This window comes from Oncorhynchus masou, unplaced genomic scaffold (genome assembly GCF_036934945.1).
Source record: "Oncorhynchus masou masou isolate Uvic2021 unplaced genomic scaffold, UVic_Omas_1.1 unplaced_scaffold_3038, whole genome shotgun sequence".
Lineage (NCBI taxonomy): Eukaryota > Metazoa > Chordata > Actinopteri > Salmoniformes > Salmonidae > Oncorhynchus > Oncorhynchus masou.
In genome coordinates, this window is record NW_027009457.1 from 17,501 (window position 1) to 27,500 (window position 10,000).

A 10,000-nucleotide genomic window follows, 5' to 3' on the forward strand; every position below is an offset into this window, starting at 1 on the left:
AGCGGTCTGGCACTCAACTCCTCGATCACGGAGCGGTCTGGCACTCAACTCCTCGATCACGGAGCAGTCTGGCGCTCAACGCCTCGATCATAGAGCAGTCTGGCACTCATGTCCTATTTAAAAACGAAAGTATTTTTTCTCTCATTCATTGACGATCAGATACTTCAGTCGGTTCTATTGTCTTCACATTTATCAGTTGATAGACAACTTAACACTGTTACAAACTTAGACTCCTTTTTTTAGCAATAGCCTAAATATACAGTGGGGCAAAAAAGTATTTAGTCAGCCACCAATTGTGCAAGTTCTCCCACTTAAAAAGATGCGAGAGGCCTGTAATTTTCATCATAGGTACACTGAAACTATGACAGACAATATGAGAAAAAAAATCCAGAAAATCACATTGTAGGATTTTTAATGAATTTATTTGCAAATTATGGTGGAAAATAAGTATTTGGTCAATAACAAAAGTTTATCTCAATACTTTGTTATATACACTTTGTTGGCAATGACAGAGGTCAAACGTTTTCTGTAAGTCTTCACAAGGTTTTCACACACTGTTGCTGGTATTTTGGCCCATTCCTCCATGTGTTTTGGGGCTGTTGCTGGGCAACACAGACTTTCAACTCCCTCCAAATATTTTCTATGGGGTTGAGATCTGGAGACTGGCTAGGCCACTCCAGGACCTTGAAATGCTTCTTACGAAGCCACTCCTTCGTTGCCCGGGCGGTGTGTTTGGGATCATTGTCATGCTGAAAGACCCAGCCACGTTTCATCTTCAATGCCCTTGCTGATGGAAGGAGGTTTTCACTCAAAATCTCACGATACATGGCCCCATTCATTCTTTCCTTGACACGGATCAGTCGTCCTGGTCCCTTTGCAGAAAAACAGCCCCAAAGCATGATGTTTCCACCCCCGTGCCATACAGTAGGTATGGTGTTCTTTAGATGCAACTCAGCATTCTTTGTCCTCCAAACGCGACGAGTTGAGTTTTTACCAAAAAGTTATATTTTGGTTTCATCTGACCATATGACATTCTCCCAATCTTCTTCTGGATCATCCAAATGCTCTCTAGCAAACTTCAGACGGGCCTGGACATGTACTGGCTGAAGCAGGGAGACACGTCTGGCACTGCAGGATTTGAGTCCCTGGCGGCGTAGTGTGTTACTGATGGTAGGCTTTGTTACTTTGGTCCCAGCTTTCTGCAGGTCATTCACTAGGTCCCCCCGTGTGGTTCTGGGATTTTTGCTCACCGTTCTTGTGATCATTTTGACCCCACAGGGTGAGATCTTGCGTGGAGCCCCAGATCGAGGGAGATTATCAGTGGTCTTGTATGTCTTCCATTTCCTAATAATTGCTCCCACAGTTGATTTCTTCAAACCAAGCTGCTTACCTATTGCAGATTCAGTCTTCCCAGCCTGGTGCAGGTCTGTTGTTTCTGGTGTCCTTTGACAGCTCTTTGGTCTTGGCCATAGTGGAGTTTGGAGTGTGACTGTTTGAGGTTGTGGACAGGTGTCTTTTATACTGATAACAAGTTCAAACAGGTGCCATTAATACAGGTAAGGAGTGGAGGACAGAGGAGCCTCTTAAAGAAGAAGTTACAGGTCTGTGAGAGCCAGAAATCTTGCTTGTTTGTAGGTGAACAAATACTTATTTTCCACCATAATTTGTAAATAAATTCATTAATCCTACAATATGATTTTCTGGAGAAAAAAAATCTCATTTTGTCTGTCATAGTTGAAGTGTACCTATGATGAAAATTACAGGCCTCTCTCATCTTTTTAAGTGGGAGAACTTGCACCATTGGTGGCTGACTAAATACTTTTTTGCCCCACTGTACATCTCCTGTAGACATCTCCTGAAAACATATCATGTAGACATCTCCTGTAGACAAGTAGACATCGACATCTCCTGTAAACATCTCCTGTAGACATCTCCTGTAGACAAGTAGACATCTCCTGTAAACATCTCCTGTAAACATCTCCTGTAAACATCTCCTGTAGACAAGTAGACATCTCCTGTAAACATCTCCTGTAGACATCTCCTGTAAACATCTCCTGTAAACAACTCCTGTAGACATCTCCTGTAAACATCTCCTGTGCTGCTGCATGGGTTCATTGGTTGTGTTACTGTCTGTTACACAGGCTGTGACCTATTTCTTGGTTGACTCATATCAACATCTGTGCATGTGGGGTAGGCTAAAGAAATACAACAGAATAGGCCTCATTAAAAGAGCAGTGTTGATGGAAATGCTAAATGGTAAAGTGCTGGGCAGAGCAAATGACGGGAGCTGGTGGCTGAGAGGGGGACATTTTTAAATATGCTCCTCGCTCCAGTCAAATTACTCACGCTCCGCTCCTCGCTCCACTACAGCTCCACTCCACTCACATCCTCTGCTACACACACACACTCTCTCTCACACACACACACACACACACACACACACACCCCTCCCCCCCACACACACACACTCTCTCTCTCTCTCACACACACACACACACACACACGCACATATATGCTACTGGATTGGGCTCGATTGTAGATTCTATCCAAATTCCATGTAAAAGATTAAAATCAAGTTGATCCTCCTTTATTGTGTTCTACTGTATTCTATTTAGTTACTGTAGTACTGTCATCTATTCTACTGTATTCTATTTAGTTACTGTAGTACTGTCATCTAATCTACTGTATTCTATTTAGTTACTGTAGTACTGTCATCTATTCCACTGTATTCTATTTAGTTACTGTAGTACTGTCATTTAATCTACTGTATTCTATTTAGTTACTGTCGTACTGTCATCTATTCTACTGTATTCTATTTAGTTACTGTAGTACTGTCATCTAATCTACTGTATTCTGTTTAGTTACTGTAGTACTGTCATCTATTCTACTGTATTCTATTTAGTTACTGTAGTACTGTCATCTATTCTACTGTATTCTATTTAGTTACTTTAGTACTGTCATCTAATCTACTGTATTCTGTTTAGTTACTGTAGTACTGTCATCTATTCTACTGTATTCTATTTAGTTACTGTAGTACTGTCATCTATTCTACTGTATTCTATTTAGTTACTTTAGTACTGTTATCTATTGTACTGTATTCTATGTAGTTACTGTAGTACTGTCATCTATTCTACTGTATTCTATTTAGTTACTTTAGTACTGTTATCTATTGTACTGTATTCTGTTTAGTTACTGTAATACTGTCATTTAATCTACTGTATTATATTTAGTGACTGTAGTACTGTCATCTAATCTATTGTATTCTGTTTAGTTACTGTAATACTGTCATTTAATCTACTGTATTCTTTTTAGTTACTGTAGTACTGTCATCTATTCTACTGTATTCTATGTAGTTACTGTAGTGGGGTTTCAGGTGTCTCCGGAAGGTGGTGATTGACTCCGCTGTCCTGGCGTCGTGAGGGAGTTTGTTCCACCACTGGCCCCCCAATGGTGGAACAAACTCCCTCACGACGCCAGGACAGCGGAGTCAATCACCACCTTCCGGAGACACCTGAAACCCCACCTCTTCAAGGAATACCTAGGATAGGATAAGTAATCCTTCTCACCACCCCCCTTAATGATTTAGATGCACTATTGTAAAGTGGCTGTTCCACTGGATGTCAGAAGGTGAATTCACCAATTTGTAAGTCGCTCTGGATAAGAGCGTCTGCTAAATGACTTAAATGTAAATGTAAATGTACTGTCATCTATTCTACTGTATTCTATTTAGTTACTGTAGTACTGTCATCTAATCTACTGTATTCGTTTTAGTTACTGTAGTACTGTCATCTAATCTACTGTATTCGTTTTAGTTACTGTAGTACTGTCATCTAATTAACTGTATTATGTTTAGTTACTGTAGTACTGTCATCTATTCTACTGTCATCTTCTCTGCTTAGTTGCTTATTCATCTCTCTCTGTCTCTCTCTGTCTCTCTCTTCTTCCTTCCTTCCCCTCTCTCTCTGTCTCTCTCTCTTCCTTCCTTCCTTCCCCTCTCTCTCTCTCTCTCTCTCTCCTTCCTCTCTCTCTCTCTCTCTCTCTCTCTCTCTCTTCCTCTCCTCTCTCTCTCTCTCTCTCTCTTTCTCTCTTCCTTCCTCTCTCTCCCTCATGTAGTGAGCCTCATGCTCGGTTCTCACGCGGCTCAGATCGTTCTGACCTTTGAGTACCTGCACGCCCTGGACCTCATCTACCGAGACCTGAAACCGGAGAACCTTCTCATAGACCAGCAGGGCTACATACAGGTGACATAGCATGACATAGAGCTACATACAGGTGACATAGGATGATTAATGGATGGTTAATTATCAAATATTAAAATACCATACAAAGCTTGCGTAGTCGAAAATGTATTTATGATCGTATGCTATCCATTTGTTTGTATGCTGTTCTTTGTATGCCATTTTAATATTTGATAATTAACCAATAATATTAGGCCACTCTTGGCCATGATTCCAGACACCTGTGTCTTTTGACACTATATAAACGAGTCATCCCGCAGTGTTTGTGATTATACCCTGATGAAGACAGCTTGGCTGTCGAAACGTTGGTAATTACATGGTTTCAAACTGAGCTCCTAGAGTGTGCGGCTCTCTTTTATTTTCAAGTTTTTCTATTCCGCTCGTCAGCACCTCGCCTAAATAGGTTTGCGTGTCTTTTACTTCCAGAGCATTGTAACTAATTAGAACTGCTGCATCCAAAACAGTTATTTAGCAGAGATCACGACCAAATAGGATCTGTGACTCTTCAAGCAGGAATCCAAACATCCTTGTAAGCATATGAGAACCACCAAAAGTTAATTTGCTTAGAAGTAATATAAACTTAAATCAAAGCTATGAGCGCAGATGGCAATGGCGCAGACAATGGACGCAAAGATAGATACAAAGGCTTTCTCACTGCCGCCAAGAGTTTTGCGCATCTTTGCGTGACGTCAGTGTGTCGTACTGGAAAGGGTTCTTTTACATGCGCTTACTGTATATGTCTGTGTACCAGGCTCTACAACAGTGGTTTATAGTGCAGTCTCTGCTTCCCCCTAGTGGGGAACAGTGGTACTGCAGATTCCTCTGTAGCTACTATTTAACTACTGCGTAACTACTGTGTCTTTATAACTAAATATTTCCTCCTCCTGTCTCTCTCTCAATTCAATTCAAAGGGCTTTATTGGCATGGGACACATGTTAACATTGCCAAAGCAAGTAAAATAGATAATAAACAAAAGTTAAATAAGCAATCAAAAAATTAACAGAAAACATTACACTCACAGAAGTTTCAAAGGAATAGAGACATTTCAAATGGCATTATGGCTATGTACATTGTTATAACGTTGTGCAAATAAATATGGGTTGTATTTTCAATGGTCTCTCTCTCCCTCCTTTCTCTCTCTCCTTTCTCTCTCTCTCTCTCCCTCCTTTCTCTCTCTCTCTCTCTCTCTCTCTCTCTCCTTTCTCTCTCTCTCCCTCCTTTCTCTCTCTCTCCTCTCTCTCTCTCTCTCCTTTCTCTCTCTCTCTCAGGTGACAGATTTTGGTTTTGCTAAGCGTGTGAAAGGTCGAACCTGGACACTGTGTGGAACCCCAGAGTACCTGGCCCCAGAGATCATCCTCAGCAAGGTGAGCCGCAAATGGAGGCACAGTGGCGTAGCACTGAATGGGGTTCTGTACAACTACTTTACTGGTATCAACATGGAGCCTACCTCTGTCCCAGTGGCTTAGCACTGAATGGGGTTCTGTACAACTACTTTACTGGTATCAACATGGAGCCTACCTCTGTCCCAGTGGCTTAGCACTGAATGGGGTTCTGTACAACTACTTTACTGGTATCAACATGGAGCCTACCTCTGTCCCAGTGGCTTAGCACTGAATGGGATTAAGTGCAACTACTTTACTGGTATCAACATGGAGCCTACCTCTGTCCCAGTGGCTTAGCACTGAATGGGGTTCTGTACAACTACTTTACTGGTATCAACATGGAGCCTACCTCTGTCCCAGTGGCTTAGCACTGAATGGGGTTCTGTACAACTACTTTACTGGTATCAACATGGAGCCTACCTCTGTCCCAGTGGCTTAGCACTGAATGGGGTTCTGTACAACTACTTTACTGGTATCAACATGGAGCCTACCTCTGTCCCAGTGGCTTAGCACTGAATGGGGTTCTGTACAACTACTTTACTGGTATCAACATGGAGCCTACCTCTGTCCCAGTGGCTTAGCACTGAATGGGGTTCTGTACAACTACTTTACTGGTATCAACATGGAGCCTACCTCTGTCCCAGTGGCTTAGCACTGAATGGGGTTATGTACAACTACTTTACTGGTATCAACATGGAGCCTACCTCTGTCCCAGTGGCTTAGCACTGAATGGGGTTCTGTACAACTACTTTACTGGTATCAACATGGAGCCTACCTCTGTCCCAGTGGCTTAGCACTGAATGGGGTTCTGTACAACTACTTTACTGGTATCAACATGGAGCCTACCTCTGTCCCAGTGGCTTAGCACTGAATGGGGTTCTGTACAACTACTTTACTGGTATCAACATGGAGCCTACCTCTGTCCCAGTGGCTTAGCACTGAATGGGGTTCTGTACAACTACTTTACTGGTATCAACATGGAGCCTACCTCTGTCCCAGTGGCTTAGCACTGAATGGGGTTCTGTACAACTACTTTACTGGTATCAACATGGAGCCTACCTCTGTCCCAGTGGCTTAGCACTGAATGGGGTTCTGTACAACTACTTTACTGGTATCAACATGGAGCCTACCTCTGTCCCAGTGGCTTAGCACTGAATGGGGTTCTGTACAACTACTTTACTGGTATCAACATGGAGCCTACCTCTGTCCCAGTGGCTTAGCACTGAATGGGGTTCTGTACAACTACTTTACTGGTATCAACATGGAGCCTACCTCTGTCCCAGTGGCTTAGCACTGAATGGGGTTCTGTACAACTACTTTACTGGTATCAACATGGAGCCTACCTCTGTCCCAGTGGCTTAGCACTGAATGGGGTTCTGTACAACTACTTTACTGGTATCAACATGGAGCCTACCTCTGTCCCAGTGGCTTAGCACTGAATGGGGTTCTGTACAACTACTTTACTGGTATCAACATGGAGCCTACCTCTGTCCCAGTGGCTTAGCACTGAATGGGGTTCTGTACAACTACTTTACTGGTATCAACATGGAGCCTACCTCTGTCCCAGTGGCTTAGCACTGAATGGGGTTCTGTACAACTACTTTACTGGTATCAACATGGAGCCTACCTCTGTCCCAGTGGCTTAGCACTGAATGGGATTCAATGCAACTACTTTACTGGTATCAACATGGAGCCTACCTCTGTCCCAGTGGCTTAGCACTGAATGGGGTTCTGTACAACTACTTTACTGGTATCAACATGGAGCCTACCTCTGTCCCAGTGGCTTAGCACTGAATGGGGTTCTGTACAACTACTTTACTGGTATCAACATGGAGGAGGCAGCTGTCCCTGAGGCATTACTTTACTGGTATCAACATGGAAGAGGCAGCTGTCCCTGAGGCATTACTTTACTGGTATCAACATGGAGGAGGCAGCTGTCCCTGAGGCATTACTTTACTGGTATCAACATGGAGGAGGCAGCTGTCCCTGAGGCATTACTTTACTGGTATCAACATGGAAGAGGCAGCTGTCCCTGAGGCATTACTTTACTGGTATCAAAATGGAGGAGGCAGCTGTCCCTGAGGCATTACTTTACTGGTATCAAAATGGAGGAGGCAGCTGTCCCCGAGGCATTACTTTACTGGTATCAACATGGAGGAGGCAGCTGTCCCTGAGGCATTACTTTACTACAGACCTCAGTTACTTTCTCTCTCTACCTCCAAACCTCAATGTAACACTCAACATGTTAAATCTCCTCTCTCCCTCCTTCCCCCTCCATCCATTCTCCCACTCCCTCATTCTCTCCCCCTCCCCCTTCCTCCCTCTCCAGGGGTATAACAAGGCAGTAGACTGGTGGGCCTTGGGTGTGTTGGTCTATGAGATGGCAGCCGGTTATCCTCCCTTCTTCGCTGACCAGCCCATACAAATTTACGAAAAGATCGTCTCTGGGAAGGTGAGCTGGGCCAGTGTAACGGACATAAGTATGTGAGATCACTCCATAGCTAGCTTCAAATGTTGCCAATGGAGATGTCGAATAGGATGCTTTTCTATAGCACAACTGGTTGGCGTGTTGTTAAGGAGAGTGGTCATGTGTGTTAGCGAGGCTGAGGGCTCTGGGTTTGGGATAGTTTACCCAGAGTTGTAGTCAGAGAGGGGAAAAGCTAAACTAGCATACTGACTTGGTTTCACTAGGTTGTGTTGCAAGTGGCACCTTTCCCTTTACAAACTACTTTAGACCAGGGCCATATCACCCATTTCCCCGTGTGAACTACTTTTGACCAGGGCCATATCACCCGTTTCCCTGTGTGAACTACTTTTGACCAGGGCCATATCACCCGTTTCCCTGTGTGAATACTTTTGACCAGGGCCATATCACCCGTTTCCCTTTATGAACTACTTTTGACCAGGGCCATATCACCCGTTTCCCTGTGTGAACTACTTTTGACCAGGGCCATACTTTTGACCGGGGCCAAGTCTAGTTCATCCATGGGAGCAATTTCCAAACACCTGAAGGTACCACGATCATCTATACAAACATTAGTACGCAGGTATAAACACCATGGGACCACGCAGCCGTCATACCGCTCAGGAAGGAGACTCGTTCTGTCTCCTAGTGATGAACGTACTTTGGTGCGAAAAGTGCAAATCAATACCGGAACAACAGCAAAGGACCTTGTGAAGATGCTGGAGGAAACAGGTACAAAAGTGTCTATATCCACAGTAAAACGAGTCATATATCAATATAACCTGCTCAGAAAGGAAGAAGCCACTGCTCTAAAACTGCCATAAAAAAGCCAGACTATGGTTTGCAACGGCACATGGGGACAAAGATCATACTTTTTGAAGAAATGCCCTCTGGTCTGATGAAACAAAAATAGAACTGTTTGGCCATAATGACCATCGTTAAGTTTGGAGGAAAAGGGGGAGGCTTGCAAGCCGAAGAACACCATCCCAACCGTGAAGCACGGGGTGGCAGCATCATGTTGTGGGTGTGCTTTTCTGCAGGAGGGACTGGTGCACTTCACAAAATAGATGGCTTCATGAGGCAGTAAAATTATGTGGATATATTGAAGCAACATCTCAAGACATCAGTCAGGTTGGTCGCAAATGGACAATGACCCCAAGCATACTTCCAACGTTGTGGCAAAATGGCCGAAGGACAACAAAGTCAAGGTATTGGAGTGGCCATCACAAAGCCCTGACCTCAGTCCCATAGAACATTTGTGGGCAGAACTGAAAAAGCATGTGAGAGCAAGGAGGCTAACAAACCTGACTCAGTTACACCAGCTCTGTCAGGAGGAATGGACCAGAATTTACCCAATTTATTGTGGGAAGCTTGTGGAAGGCTACCTGAAACGTTTGACCCAAGTTTAAACAATTTTAAGGCATATATATATATACATATTTCTATATGCGCTACTGTTCAAGAGTTTGGGGTCACATAGAAATATCTTCTTCTTTTTTGACGAAAGAAAAGCACATTTGTTGTCCATTAAAATAACATCAAATTCATCAGAAATACAGTATATATATATATATATATATATATATATATATATATATATAATATTCGGGCAGGCCAGAATGAAATATTCTTATTAAATACTTTTTTCTTTACATAGTTGAATGTGTTGACAACAAAATCACGCAAATTATCAATGGAAATCAAATGTATCAACCCATGGAGGTCTGGATTGGAGTCACACTCAAAATTAAAGTGTAAAACCACACTACAGGCTGATCCAACTTTGTAATGTCCTTAAAACAAGTCAAAATGAGGCTCGGTAGTGTGTGTGTGGCCTCCACGTGCCTGTATGACCTCCCTACAACGCCTGGGCATGCTCCTGATGAGGTGGTGGATGGTCTCCTGAGGGATCTCCT

At 43.3% G+C, this 10,000-nt stretch overlaps 1 pseudogene; it reads left to right on the forward strand.

Annotated features, from left to right (window-relative positions):
* The window catches only part of LOC135534118 (cAMP-dependent protein kinase catalytic subunit alpha-like), a 22,572-nt pseudogene that overhangs the window by 1,568 nt on the left and 11,004 nt on the right, over positions 1-10,000 (forward strand).